The following is an 11,023-nucleotide window of genomic DNA, read 5'->3' as shown; positions in this document are numbered from 1 at the left end:
ATTGTGAGCAACAAGTCGCAGCAAGGATATGAGGCAGGGAAAACTCAGCTGTCCCTTTCCCCACCCACCCAACTACCTACTCACCCCTGGGAGTCACTTCCATCCTCCTTCCCCCATCCTTTCTTGAAAGAACTTTTTTATAAATCCCGCTCCTGCAGGGTTGGCAAGGGAGCCTGCTCCCTGGAACTGCATTGCAGAGGCAATTGTATGTGTGTGTGTGTATGAAAAGATGGAAATGCATTGCAATGGTCTCCTTGGGTCTCCTTGCTGCTTTTTCCTTTGCCCCGCTGCACTGGTGTGTTTAAAGCCATGCTGCGGAGCCAAGGAAAAGGGACCCATCCATGCTGCTTGCAAATGGAGCTCTCCTGCAAAGGGGTGTGTGTGTGGGAGACATGAAAACACAGCTTCGGTAACTATAAATCATTATATGTTGTAGCAGATCTCTGTTGCTACGCAGATCTTGATTTTTTAAAATGAAAAACATTGTATTTCTATGTTTGGGGTGGGGTTTGGGGGCGCTAGAGTCTGAGAATACGGCACTGAAAGGTGATTGGTGGCTGAAGCCACATCACAGTAATTGGCAAGCCAAAACATGGGGAGTGGGGGGGATTGTCCTGACTTCTGCTCAGCCACCTGCCTTGTCAGGAAGCAAGAACCCGGGAGAAGGTGGTCTGCAAACGCAGGAGAAGGCTCCCATCCGGAAGCGAGCAACCGCACGTTAGCGGAGTCCAGATTTCTGAACAGGAAGCGGCACACCTTAGATCAGGGGTAGTCAAACTGCGGCCCTCCAGATGTCCATGGACTACAATTCCCAGAAGCCCCTGCCAGCGAATGCTGGCAGGGGCTTCTGGGAATTGTAGTCCATGGACATGTGGAGGGCCGCAGTTTGACTACCCCTGCCTTAGATGCTTCTGTGCAGAAAAGGTCTCCGTTTTGCCCTGGCAACACTTATGATAGTTTAGTGCAGGGGTAGTCAAACTGCGGCCCTCCAGATGTCCATGGACTACATTTCCCAGGAGCCCTTGCCAGCATTCGCCAGCGAATGCTGGCAAGGGCTCCTGGGAATTGTAGTCCATGGACATCTGGAGGGCCTCAGTTTGACTACCCCTGTGTGTTGATTGACCTTTGAAAGTGGGGGCAGAAATGCACTTGTTAACTAATAAGCCTTTGGGCAGCATCTGCAGGCTGCTTTTGTGTACTAAACTATATTCCTGGCTCTAACAGGAAGAGGCTGCCTAGACCACACAGACCCACCAGCCAAGGAAACTCAAGATTACAGACGGCTTGAGTGAGAATGACAGGCTCCCATTTTTTTCTTCCACATTCCATCCGCCACTTGTTCAGAGGGGCTAAGAACACAATTGCCTTGCTGGATGAGGCCAGGGCTTATAGGCTGCACCGCTGTTTTTACACTCCGGTCACGCATAAGATGGAACTTTATCCTGTTATTTGTCCCTGTGTACAGAAATAGACTGCTTCTTTACATGGAGGCCCAGTTAAGCTATCACACTAATACACAGAAGAAACTGGCATTCGATGACATTTCCCCCCCATGCCAGAGATAATTGCTGTAAATTTATTCCTCTCACCCACAGCAGAAGTCATTTTCTTTCTTAAATCACTGATTCAAGGCCACATGACCGTCTGTCTTTCGGCTCCCTGCTTCTGTCGGAAACCGGCTACACTATCGCAGTGTACAGTTACGGCATTATTTCAATTTAAAAGAAAGCCTCAAGCTTCGTGTTTCGATATTTATGTTATGTTTGTCAACAGGCGTCTGAGCATTGTACATGGCGGGTATACAACATATACATCCTAATAAGTCTCTAGAGCAAAATGCAGACAGGAGGGGTAATTGGCTTTCCAGTGAAAGCAGAACTACAGAGACACCAAACGTTCTTGCACGGTGGTGTGTCATGCATCAGTTCTGATGACTGAATATATACGAAGCACATTGGAGACAAGAAGAGGTGCATTCTACCGGGCAACCCTGGAGGATTTTCAAGGCAAGAGATGAACAGAGGTGGTTTGTCATTGGCTGCCTCAGCATAGCAGCCCTGGACTTCATTGGAGGCCTCCTATCCACGTTCTAGACAGGGCTAACACCTATTGGGCCCTCCAGAACATGCCCAGAACTTCCATCAGAATGCCCCACAGTAGCGATCCCCAACCTGTGGGCCGCGGACCACATGTGGGCCGCCGACTAACTGGAGGTGGGACGCAAAGGACGCCTTCTCCCTCCCCCCCCCCCCGGCCCTTTACTTCATCCACGATCTGGCAGGCGCACATGGGACTATCTCGTTGCAGAGAAACAAGCTCAGGGTTCCCATTGATTTGTCATTGTCATGAGTTAAAATTTCCATGAAAATAAAATGTTCCTTGTGTTCATTGTCGTGGCGTGTCTGTATCTTATTTTGAAGGGATGTTTCAACATTACCATAGCAATCAGAGAGCGTTAGGGCAGTGGTTGAGAGTAGAGGAGTAAACTACCCCCCCACTGGGCCTCAGTAAAATTGTCAAGCGTTGAGTGGTCCCCGGTGATAAAAAGGTTGGGGACCACTGCCCCACAGGGACAGCTAGGATGAAACTGAATTTAAAGACTGGGCAATGGTATTCCTGATAATGGTTCACAATTTTAAATGATTTAAATAATTTTAATAGAACACATATTTTGTATTGTATACGCTCCTTAGAAGGAAAATTTCAGATCCATATAATAGGCTGATTTCAATAGAACAGAATAGACTGAACCATTACTTCTTTGTTAAACATGCTGAGGTGCAAAATTTGGCTACCTTAAAAGCCATCTCATTAGAAAAAATCTGAAAGGAAGAGGGAAATAGTCACGTGGCATTGTTTACCCCAATAAATGTTGAGGCTGCAGGAACAAATACGTCAGTGGCAAGACTGCATGGTAAGTGCTTGCTCTGCACTTCGTGAACACTGTTCAGAGGTGTGTCGGCTACAATGTCCTAAGAGGGTAAAGTTATAGAACCACTTCTGTATTCGTTCTATTCCAAAAGGTGGCTACTTCAGTCTGGTGTAGTGGTTAGGAGTGCGGACTTCTAATCTGGCATGTCGATTCTGCACTCCCCCACATGCAAGCAGCTGTGTGACCTTGGGCTCGCCATGACACTGATAAAACTGTTCTGACCGGGCAGTGATATCAGGGCTCTCTCAGCCTCACCCACCTCAAAGGGTGTCTGATGTGGGGAGAGGAAAGGGAAGGAGGTTGTAAGCTGCTTTGAGCCTCCTTCGGGTAGGGAAAAGCGGCATATAAGAACCAACTCTTCTTCTTCTTCTTCTTTCTCTATTCAAGCTTTTAAATAAATCAGCATTTTAGATCCCTCCTAAATTATACATGACTGCATGGAGTAGTAAAAACAAATAAACCATTGCCCTTATTATGGAAGCAGGACACAAATGACACTCATCTTTCTCACAGTGTATAGCAGACCCTGCAGTTATCTCTTCATCATGAAATGATTCCTGCCACTGCTTGCAGATTTTCCCCTTGAAGTGAAGATTCTGTGGCTGCCTCTGAGAACCCCTGGAGTTTACCCTTCTACCCTTCATTTGATCACAATGAAGAAGGTGCTTTCAAGATATGCATAGCAGATGTATAAGAGAGAGAAGTTTCACTGCACGATTCTAAACAAAAAACAAAAAACACCAATGTCAGCAAAAGGTTAGCCTTCCTAGCCCCCTTACCTTCTTATCATGGGATGGAACAAAGAATAGAAAGGATGTGAGCATTTCTGTATGTCACACCCTTTCATTTGTAATATCTTCTCCCAACACCATACCTCCCCTGCTCCTCAATTCTTGAGATCCTCATCCCTTCCCTTGCCTCTTTTGTAACAAAATATTTCAAACCTACCTATTGACTGCGCTATTCCCATTAGTTGAAGTGGCCACTCCATTTGTCAATCAATGCAAACTCCATCTAAATCAATCATCCGTTAAAGTAATCATTCTAATTCATCACCCAATCCAACCCACTCGTCCTTCCCCCAACCCCATGCAATCCTATAAGTGTCTGCCATGGAGAGGAAGTGCTGCATGAATCCTTCCTTCTCCGAGATTGGCAAATTTCCAAAAAGCAGGGTGTGGATTGCTGGGCGGGGTGGCATAAATGCAGCCACTCCTACCACATGGCAACACCCTGCAGGCGACAAGGTGGTTTTGTGGAGGTAGTAGGCTCATCTCTCCTCCCCTACATGCTCAGTGAATGGGTGGGGCTGTTGTTTGTACTAAGCAACAACCAAAGCTGGACCTGAGTAGTTATTTAGAAATGATCTTTCTGCTGGCAGCAGCAGAAGAGGAGGTGGTGAGGAGAACAGTGGAAGCCACTCTTGGTCACCATGAGGGAGAAAGTCAGCCTATCAGGGAAGTAAACAAAACAACCACCTGATATCCCAGACTGGATATCAAACTTGGATTTTTTTTCTCATATCTTTAATTGGCTTCCACACTTTGCATATTCGTTATTCAAACCTATGATCTCCAAAACGGTTTTAATATTCCCAGACCCATATTTACTAAAATGTGCTCTTCTGCAGTTATAGATCTTATTTATGTATTAAAAATCTTTAGTAGCCACCTTTCTACCCAAGGGTGGCTTATTGAGTTATCTTTAACCGCTCCTTGTGGAGCGGATAAAATAAAACAGAACGGGCTCCGTCGGCAGGCCCTGTCCGGGATGAGGAAGGGTGCCGATAGGCCCCTTCCCCCGGACTGACAATCGGAGGACCCAATCGGCAGGCGCGAAGCCGCCGGACTGACCAATCGGGAGGCGCTTTGCCCCCCCTCCGAGTTCGAACGCATGCGGCCGCCCGCTGCCATTACCTGCTTCGCCTTGGACAGGGCAGGTTGTCGGCGGCTGCGGCCATGCCCGCCAAGAAGATGCCTCGACGTCGCCCCACACAGCCAGCAGCGGCCAGCGGCCCCAGCTCCGGGAGGGGTGTCAGCGGCTGGGCTGCAGGACACTGGCGCCGAAGGGCCGTACACAGACCCACTCGGACTCCAGCCACCCTCACCTACATTCCCTACAGGTAGGCCGCGCCGCAAGAGGGGGGGCCAGGATGAACCGTTAGCACCTGCTGTATTTAGAGTACAGCGGGCTTATTTTCTAGTAACATGAATAATAACGAAATACAATAAAATGCATAAAAAACAATTGCTAAAATAAATAATTGAAAACTATCTTCAGCTGCCTCTTAAAGATTGAGAGTGAGGAAGAGGCACACACCATCCTGGGAAAAATTTCCATAATTTTGGGGCTGCCACCAAAAAGGCCCTCTTTCATGTACTTCCCTCCGCCCCAAGGAGGTTTTTTGATTGATGGAACAGCCAGGATCTCAATTCCCTGACAGGAAAGTATGGGAGAAAACAGATACCCCAGTCCCAAACCATGTAAGTCTTTAAAGGCCAAAACTTTGAACTGGGCTTGGGAGTGGATCAGTTGCTAGTGTAATTGCTGAAGTGTCAGGGTCAGACAACCCTAGTAACTGGTTCCAACCAATAGTCTAGCCACAACATTCTGCCCTACCTGCAGCTTCTGAGCTCTATTTTAGGGTAGAGGGATCCATTCACATTTTTATACAGAGAATAATAACATACTCACTTGGGAGGAGAGAGTGTCCCCATGAACCTGATGGGGCACACCCCATCGATTCTGCTGGACCGTAATATTTTTCTGCATGTATTTTCCCCTCCACGGACTTTTATGATGTTATTTTGTATTTGTTTTCCAAGTATTTGAAAGTGGTAGTTCTCATTAGTAAAGCCATGTTAAGGCCAGACTTGAGCCAAGTCATTGCAAAAAGAGGTCAATGTCATCTATTTTGTCATAGGTGGATTACATTTGTGCTGACACAGAGGAGTGGTTTCTGTTCATATTCAGATACTGAGGCATAATCAGTTTCATCTAAGCAGCCTAATTCCATCTGGACTGTTGTTTGCACCTCAGACTTCTGCATGCAAAGAAGGTTGTGAGCTCAAGCTAGAGACTTGTGCAACTACATTTGAAATAACCATGGAGAACTGTTGTTTCAGAACGGGCCAAAGTGGGGATTGGATCTGACATTGTATGTTTTTGCCTGTGAAAACCTGAGTGAGATTCTAAACCTGTTCACATTAAGAAGAACGTACTGTTGAGCTGTCACTGACTCATGATGACCCCATCCATGGACATTCCAGGAAACAGATGAGCAATGGTAATTTGTCATTGCTTCCTCAGCACAACTATCTGTGTCTTCCTTGGTGGTCTCCCACCCATGTACTGACTGTGACCAACCATGCTTAGCTCCCCAGCCCTGATGGGCTAACCCTTGGGCTAAACTGGGTTGTTTCAGCTGCTCGTCATATTAGAAAACATTAATTTCAATTGGTATCATAAAAATACATTGACCATAAAATCAGTAAAGACACCATGACACAAAGACTAGAATCAATGCAAAGTAAAATTACTCGCGTTTAGCTTCATAGCACTGAAGGGTAGCAGCCTCCACTTAGAGGTTCAATGGAAACAAAATCAGACATGAACCATTGATCCAGTAGATAGTCCAACACACACCAAGTCCAAGTTGAAAGTAGAGACACCATTAGGGAGAAGGAATGTGCTGGCAATGGTCAGAGATTGGGGAAGGTACAATTTTTCAATCCCTAATATTTTCATTCAAAAATGGGTGGGTGGTTTCTGCCATCCCTAGAGACCCATGTCTTTGTCCTATTTCTATTCAGAGAGCAATCCTAAGGTGGTCTACTCAGAATCCTACTCAGGTCTTTCCAGCAGGACATAGCCCCAGAAAAGTGCTCTGAAGATTGCATTGCAAGCCTTCCAGTACACACATATGCAAAGGACTAATGACTAATGGATAGATGTACCTTACCATATCTTAATTTTACCTTAGTGTAAATTAACTCAATTCCAAACCTTTTTTAATCCATTTAGTTCCTTTTACAGAGTGGCTTTTATTGAAAGCATAACAGTTTTGCCTTGGATTCGCATGATACTGAGGGGGCCCTGGGTAGCCATTTAATCTTTTCTTTTTGGAGCAAAGTAACGTGATAATTGCTTCTCTGCTATTAGAGACAAGTCTATTAGTCAGTTTAGATTGCCATTTCCCCTCCAAATAGTTAACTATAATACTGACCTTAAAAGAACTCTTGTTCGTTCCCGGGAGGGAGCATTTTGTCACCAGCATCGTAACAGGACATTGGAATACATTTGGAACAATCGGCACCTGCAAGCAGATGTATAATGAGGTCATTTCCCCTCATTTTTAGTAACCTACTCCATTACAAGTATTCTAGGTCCAGCACTAGGCTCTGAACACCTCTATATTTTTACAGGAGCAACTCTACTTATCAAAAACCGCAATAAGAAAGTGGTGCTTATTTTAAAATAAGATGAATTTAAAATTACCCTGGACTATTTTGATTTGCTCTCTTATACACAGTACAGTACCTTTATTGGCATACTAAAACTAAAATTGAATAGTGAATAATAAATACCACTTATTGCCAAATACAAATATATAAACAAGTATACTTAAGAAACCCCTCTAAGATATATAAGATAAAACTAATAATCAAGGTCTCTCAATAAAATCAGAGTCCAGTAGCACCTTTATGACCAACAAAGATTTATTCAAGGCATGAGCTTTCGAGTGCAAGCACTAGTCTGAGGAACAGTGCTTGCACTCGAAAGCTCATGCCTTGAATATATCCTTGGACTCCGATTTTATTGTTCTACTTCAGACCAACACGGCTACCCGTTTGAATCAAGGCCTCTGTGTAACTCAAGCTGCCCATCCATCCCGATTTGGCAGGACAATCATGCTTGTAAAAGAATTGTCCCGCGTCCCGCCACAGTATTTAAAAGTCCCGCTGAGAAAAGCATTCCCCGAGAGCTAAGGGAACCAACAGCGAAGGGTGGTTTCCCCAGGCTCTTGCATGGCTCTGCCCCCCTGCAGGGCACCTGTCTGTGTAAGTGCCTCCCTTCCTGGGCGAGTCACGCGGCGGGGAGGGGGGCTGGCTTGTTTCCTTGCTCGGAGGCTGCTGCGCAAGGAGACGCAGGGCCCATCCGCGCTTCTAGCAGGCCGCCGCTGCCCTCTTCCTGGGATAGCCTGTGAGGGGCCAGCAGGGGCCCTCAAGCACTCCTCGTTGCTGCTGCGGGGGGGGGGCAAGGTGGGTTCGGCACTCAGCCTGGTGGCCCTCCCTCACAGGGGGTGCTTTGGATTTGTCCTGGATCATCTTCACAACAAACTGTGGCCGCCAAGGTACTGGGAGGGAGGGGGATGGTGGGAAGCCCAAGGCTGGGGATCCGCGGTGCAGTTTAGTGTAGCATTTAAAATGTAAATGCATGTTCGTGGCAGGAGATCTTGCGAATTACAAATAGAAAATAAATAGAAAATAATGATATGTTTTTTGGCAGATATGTTTTTTGACACAGGAGTTTTTGGAATGAATAATTGGAAATGTTAAGACATTGACTAGAACAGTTGTCCCCATGGACACTACAATTATTCTTTGTTAGTGCTTAAAAGTCTTAGGCTCAGGGTAGTAGATTAAGGATATTTATTACTTATAGCAGCTTGGATTTTTAGTTGGCCAGTGCTGGAAAAGGAGTGACGTTCCAGCTGTCTGTCACTGACAGAAGAAAAGTTAAACATTTCCATGCCTTAAAATTGGTCTATACATTAATATTCTGGGAAGGGAAGTTGAAGTATATTAACAAGTTGGATCTGCTAGATAACTTCTTATGCTTTTGGACTAGAGAAAGAAGGCAGAAAGTTATTTATTGCAGCAGTTATTGAACTGATATAACTTGAAATTATTTATGGATTTTTCTACTGTAAATAAGTACTGTGTGCATAGATTTTCATTAGCAGTATTCTACATATTAAATAATTAACAGAGTAAATCAAATATAAATCATAGCATCTGCCCAAATCTACAGAGTGCAAAATGTGAAACAGTATCCAAAAGAGACAATAATGTAGCCACTCTGATCATCTTCAGAGGCCCTCCTCCAGGTGCCCCCATCTTCCGAGGCTAGACAGGTAGCAACCAGAGAAAGGGATTTCTCAGTCATGCTCCCAAAACTGTCACCTTCCTCCCCAGGGAGATTCATGTGCATCCCTCTGTTGTTGTCTTCCATTAACAGGTAAAGACTTTTTTTGTTATGTTTGGCATTCCATCCATACCTCTCATTATCCCTCCTCCCTGGTTGTGTGTTTATGTGTGTTTTGTTTTAAATATTTTATATATTTATATTTTCAGTGCCTTGGAATGTGTCAAATATTTTCAGGTTCACTCCCTTGGGGACCCTGAAATGGGTGGAAAGGAAGCAGAGAGAGGTTGAATATCAGTATTTCATTTGAGCATAGCTGCCAAGAACACTTGACTTCTCTCTGGCAGGCAAATCAAAGGGCACACCACAAGTCCGGTACTACTTTTCACTCATGGTTCTCCATCCAGCAAGAGACCATATTAGACATGGAAGCCTTATTTTTCATGTGTATTCTCCATGGCTGATTGAGAATGGATAGACTTTAAAGGGACAGGTGTTCCCTAACAATCTGAACACCATCAATATGGATAAGTATGGAACTCTTTTACAGATTAGCAAATCATTGTCATCCCTCTCGCCTTTAACTACATCTCAACATTCCAAAAAGGAGAGAAAAGAAAAGTCATTGGAAAAATAAGATGCCATGTTGGTTCTAAAACCGGTTGCATTTACAAAACGCCTACGTATCTTAATAGGGAGTAGGAGATTATTTGTTAGAGCAAACACACATCCCATTTTAGGCAGAAGAACAGAAGCACTGTTGAGCTTGAGAAAGAAAGCTGACCACTGTTGGCCACGGGGTGAAATGTTGAGGAAAAGCGAGAGAGGAGAGATCTGGATGGTTTTAAAGAGCATCGGCAAATGGCAGATTTCCAAGGCCACAAGATCCCAGAAGAAGCATTATCACAATTCAAGAATCCTGATGTGTATATTTAATCTTCCTTGAAATTGGGTGATTATGCATATATTGTGTGCTTGGGAAAGTGCTTCCTCTGGGGGGCTTTTAAAAATAAACATTTCCTCTAGCCCGCTATAACCTAAATGTATGAGGTTGTATTCTCGTTCTCTCCCTCTTTCCCTCCTGCTTCCATCTAGTTTAATGTGGTTGATCCCAACAAGCCAGTGAAATTAAATGTACCTTTTGTGAGAAATAACTGCCAAGGTGCTCTTGTGGTCTGGTAGGACTTAGGGGATTGAACACTGGAATAGGATTGTTCCTCCAGCATCTCTCTTACCGTATGGTTAACGGTTTCGGTGACACAGAGGGGGAATTGTTGATAGGGTTTATTTTTACTGCATGTTATATTCACATCTCACATTTTAATGCCTTCCATAAATGAAAAATGATGAAATGCCTATGTTTTGCCAACTGCGCACAGTTAACTGTGTTCTGAAATCTGTGTGCGCATCTATACACACATACACAAATACGCACTGCCCCCCCCCCCAATTTGGAGAACTGAAAATACATACAGCTCTCTGTCTTGCTCTGGTTTTTCTGGAATGAGTGCCTAACTAGCAGGTTATCACTTTGGCTGCCCTACATTTTTTAAAAAATCCCAAGTAATCAGGTGGCAGCTGTATGTAAAGCAACTGACCTGTGGTGAGAAATAAGAGGCAATCTTGCTGAGGGGGGCCAGTGCTTGCTCCAAGACACCAGAAGAGGCCCGTGCCAAGCCAAACACCGTCTGTTTTTGCTGCCTGACTGCGACTGTAAAAACATTAGGTCCGTCAAGTACAGGACAGACCGCAGTACATGAGAAGGGAGGGGGAGGGGAAGACTTGACTGGGTCGGTCACATGTTGTACAGGCCGGGAGGCAGTTCCAAAGTGTTAATGTTTGAGGCAGCCTCAAAGAGTATTTCCTGCAAAAAAACCTGGTTGATGGGGAACATGTTATGGGCGCATCAACCATCTGATGTGTTTAACCAGGACCTTTTTATTC

At 45.0% G+C, this 11,023-nt stretch overlaps 1 long non-coding RNA gene across 1 annotated transcript; it reads right to left on the bottom strand.

Moving 5' to 3' along the window:
* Positions 1 to 3,474: 3,474 nt before the first annotated feature.
* On the bottom strand, positions 3,475 to 10,784 carry LOC143819156 (uncharacterized). The gene is made up of 3 exons (XR_013224833.1): positions 10,678 to 10,784; positions 7,158 to 7,247; positions 3,475 to 3,651 (listed from the first exon to the last, which is right to left on the bottom strand). It is a non-coding gene; the product is annotated as an uncharacterized LOC143819156 (long non-coding RNA).
* Between the last annotated feature and the right edge of the window lie 239 nt (positions 10,785 to 11,023).

This window comes from Paroedura picta, chromosome 1 (genome assembly GCF_049243985.1).
Source record: "Paroedura picta isolate Pp20150507F chromosome 1, Ppicta_v3.0, whole genome shotgun sequence".
Taxonomy (NCBI): domain Eukaryota; kingdom Metazoa; phylum Chordata; class Lepidosauria; order Squamata; family Gekkonidae; genus Paroedura; species Paroedura picta.
This window is presented reverse-complemented; position numbering and strand designations above follow the sequence as displayed.